Genomic DNA, 4810 nt, shown 5'->3' with positions numbered 1-4810 from the left:
TCAGTCCCTCTGTGATCATCCGATGTGTTTATTATTAAAGTTATATCCTAACATGTCCTTTTGGATTGCAAAGGTTATTTAGGGTGAAGAGAAGGAAGTTATCAGGGGAAAGCGCCAAGCCATTACGAAGGCTTATCTTGGTGGCAGATATAAATTATCATTATCATTGTGATCATCCCAATCCCTTGAGGCGGGTTGACTGTCATTGGGCACCATGATCACCGCTTTTAGACCATGCCAGGTACTGTGTTCTCCTGATTGAATGTTAAGAAGGGGTCTCCATTAAAATACAGGTTAAGCATTGTATTTCTAGCAATACAAATACGATGCTTAACGATGTGTTTATTATTATTAAAGTTATGTCTTAACATGTCCTTTTGGATTACAAAGGTTATTTAGGTTGAGGGGAAGGAAGTTATCAGGGGAAAGCGCCAAGCCATTACGAAGGCTTATCTTGGTGGCAGATATAAATTATCATTATCATTGTGATCATCCCAATCCCTTGAGGCGGGTAGACAGTCATTGGGCACCATGATCACCGCTTTTAGACCGTGCCAGGTACTGTCTTCTTCTGATTGAATGTTAAGAAGGGGTCTCCATTAAAATTACAGGTTAAGCATCGTATTTCTAGCAATACAAATACGATGTGTTTATTATTATTAAAGTTATGTCCTAACATGTCCTTTTGGATTACAAAGGTTGAAGGGAAGAAAATTATCAGGGGAAAGCGCCAAGGCATTATCTTGGTGGCAGATAAAGATGCATTGTTCCCTAGTGTGTTCAATTCTTCAACTGCTTTTCTTATCATTGTAGTCGCTGTGGATTTTGCATTTAATGCAGCTGCTCTCGTTGGTTGAATGTTGACTTTGATAAACAGGGCTTCAGTTGCTTCACATTCCAGTAAGTCGTGTAATAGTGGCGCCTCTGTATCTATTCCTCAGATGATTTTTTTTTTTTAACTATTGGGTTTTATGACTCTTTAACTATTGGCTTTATTACCTCCTAGCAGCACTTGTAACTAAGTCTGAGTCTGTGTATGGCTACTGTAATGTCTCAGGATATCGTTTTGCCAGACTTACGAGTAGTACCCAGTGGCTTGTTCGTACCACATCGCAGTGGTACGTTTCCTTCCTCTATTTTGGCTCTGTGGCGACTTTTAATAGTTGGGAGTATTTGCTTTTTGATTTGCTCCTTAATCAGTGAATTTATATCATCTTATCCAATGTGACTTTGTATCCAATTTAGGGTGATTGACAGCCCTAGATTGTGTGTTTCTTTTCTTAAATGTAGGATTTCATTGATGAGTTTTAAACTATCTCTGTTCTGGCTGGATAACAGTGCCTAGAGCGAAGATTTAGTCAGTATGAATGATGACATCATGTGAATTATTCTCAATTGCATAATTTATGGCCTCTTTCAGAGAATATTATTCTGTTTGCAATGTTGAGCACCCACTATTCATGCTCCAGTAGGCTTCATGGTTTTTAGTGTAAACTGCTGTCCCAGCAGAATCTCTTTCTTGATCAACTGATCCATCTGTGAAGATGTGCCTGGTTGTCAGTCTTGAGATGGTTTCCAGTTATTCTATGACTGCTTTGAGCCTCTATGAGTCACATGCTGTTTTTTTTAACTGGTAATCCTTCACTGATTATCTTTAGACTTGATTCTTCCCATGGAGGAGGCTGCGGAAAATGTTGATATGATATATCTTCTTTGTTTCTAATGGTACGTTTCAAGTCCACTTTCTCTAGAATTAGACCAGATTATCCGTCCATGTACTTGTTCTATATGGAACGTTTCTGTGAAGCGATATGTGTATGCTATCTTTGATTGACAGTCTGGCGGTGGTTCCAACATGTTTTGCTGTTATGGTAGCTATTCTTTGTTTGATCCTTTTTCCTAAGGCTGGTAAGTTGGTTTGCATTCCTAGATTCTCTCGACGCGTTCATATAGGTTCTCCCAGCAATGTTCTGAGGGCATCATTTTGAGACACTTCCAGTTTCTCCCATTGCTTATCACTGAGAGATGTAAGAGCAGGAGTTGCATAGTCAATGAGTGACCTAACTGCTTGAACGTAGTACATTTTGAGTACTGGTCGAGATGCACCATTTCTAAGACATGTCAGAGAGCACAAAGCTGAGTTTCTGGCTTTGCATCGTTGCCGAAGTTATTAAATTTCTTGCGTGAATTACAACTGGCTGTCTATTATAATTCCAAGGTATTGAAAATAGGTGACCCCACTCAATTTCTTGTCCTTGCATCGCGAGTCTGATGTCTTGAGGTCTCATTTTAACGGTCATTGCTTTGGTTTTATTGCCGTTTATTTTCTCTGCTATGCGTTCCGCTTCCTTGCTGATGTCTAGACATTTTTGTACATGGTTCCTGACGAATTTGCCATTGATGATGACCGCATAGTTAAGCAGTTTGATTCTAGGTAACTTGAGCTTCATGAATTGATCCATGAGACAGTTGAAGAGGAAGGGACTTAGTATTCCCCCTGCGGACTCTCTACCATCCAGCCCAAGTGGTTGGGTTATTCAGGGTGAGAGTCTACAAAAAGCATTAAAAAATTTCACTACATACACGGTAATTGATGTTACTTTGCCTAAGTGTCCAGGCAACTGGGATCATAACAAAATAGTTTACAATGTGATGGACTGATGTGACAGTTAACAGTTTGCTATGAAACTAGCCCTTGACTGACAACAAAGTGGCAGCCAACGATCGCAGGAATTACACACGAGATCCATGTGAACATTAGGGCCTCTATCCAAACGGAAATAGTCATCATATCTTGGTATTTGTATGGCATCCTTCTTATTCATCAGAAGCTAGGTGTTCATCTCTGCTATGGAACAGGTCTCTGGCTTCCTTAATATGTCCCGGCCTGTTGAACATGTGGTCATCGCGGAGAGCACTGCAAGAGTTGGAAACTTGCCTTTCCTGGCGCCAGAGGTATCTGTTGGGGAAGAAGCAGCCATGTTCTTATCAATTATTTAAGCCCTCAGACCCTGTGTGGCAGGTAACGTAATTATCAAGAGGAAGCACTAAGGCAATACGACTATGTAACGAAGGAGAGCACCGGACTCACGCTCAGAGGTTGTTATTCCTCGTCAGACGACTCCAGAGGCACGGCCTACACGATATTCATGGCTTTTTATATTGATTTTTACTTATTATGATGACAATGAGGTCTTTCTAAATATGAGAGATATAACAGAAATGACATGATTACCATATACAAAATACTCTGGTGGAATAGGTAGTGCAGTCGAGGACAGACTATCATGGGTAGTAACGGAACAACGTAACCTAGATGGAAAGTTAAGTACCCAAATAAGCAATTGACACATTATAAGTATTTTTGTTAATGTCAGGGCAGTGAATAAATGAAATTAGCGTAGAAGTGAAGTGGTGGAGGAAAGCTCCGTATGGTAATATGACAAAACCCAAAGGTTCTCAAGCCTTTACACACGCCCTCCCTTTCCCATTGTGCATTTCTCCTCCCTTCCTTTCCGGAACTCCAAAGCCTCTAATCTCACCAAGATGTTGTACCTATCATCTCAAACTCATCTTTATTTTAGACTATGTGTGTAGTGTGACGGTAAACGTTGATAATCGTGCAAAGTCTGTAATGCCAGTCACAAAATATTGAAAAAAAAGTTAAACTGCAAAGGTGTCTTCACAGTGTGGTAAACTGTAGGATAAAGCAGAGGGGAAAAAACATTTAAAAATACTTTACTTTGATAAAAATATGAATTTAAACAAATTACAAACAATATCCAGGCTTGGCCTTAATACAAAATGTGCAAAACAAACAAGATGAATAATCAAATTTACGTTACGTTAAGGTGCAAAATAAAATATGGTGCAGAATACCATGAGCTAGTCTGACTAAATCCGTTACCACATTGAGATGTGTCAATGGGTCTACTCAGTTGAGCACACAGGAGTAATCTGAATCTTGGAGAACTTGGTAGCCCTATTTATACAGAATATCGGCCGAACAGATGGCGGTGATGTCTTCTTTTAACTATGAACTACCTGTTAAATTGCTTGTTACAGAGAGGGTGGCTCCCAGCAACCCAGGTGCGAGGTGGGGTGACAGGCCATGGTGCAAGAGGCGGAATGGTAGACTGTCTAGATGTCTGGAAGTAGTTGTTGTTGTTGTTCTTGGCTGCAGTTCTTGATTACATAGACGTGAATGAGTAGAATAGGCGATAATGGAGTAGGCCGAATCTCTTCCTAGAGAGTTTACCGTGACAGTAGTCATATGTCCCTTCCTTCGTACACACGCGCACACACACAACAGTAACGAGTTGAGTACCTTAATGATCGATGCTGGGACCAGTTCTATTTTTTTTATAAACGACACGTCTACAGGAGTAGAATCCTACATGTCGGCGTACGCGGATGACACAAAGTTAATGAGAAGAGTTGTTCGTGACAGATGAGGATTGCAGGATTTCTTACATTCAATTATTATTAACATCTTCATTGACAAAAATAATTACAATTTTGCCTAATCTGAGGAATTCAATTAGGACTCATTAGAGTATGGATAATGCTGGTATTCACTGTCACACAGGACAGAGGGTCATACACAAGACAATTGGTCTAAATTGTAGGCTGAAGCATATATATATATATATATATATATATACATATATATATATATATATATATATATATATATATATATATATATATATATATATATATATATATATATATATATATATATATGTGTGTATATATATATATATATATATATATATATATATATATATATATATATGTGTGTATATAT

The sequence above is a fragment of the Procambarus clarkii genome, chromosome 35, assembly GCF_040958095.1.
Source record: "Procambarus clarkii isolate CNS0578487 chromosome 35, FALCON_Pclarkii_2.0, whole genome shotgun sequence".
NCBI lineage: Eukaryota > Metazoa > Arthropoda > Malacostraca > Decapoda > Cambaridae > Procambarus > Procambarus clarkii.
This window is presented reverse-complemented; position numbering follows the sequence as displayed.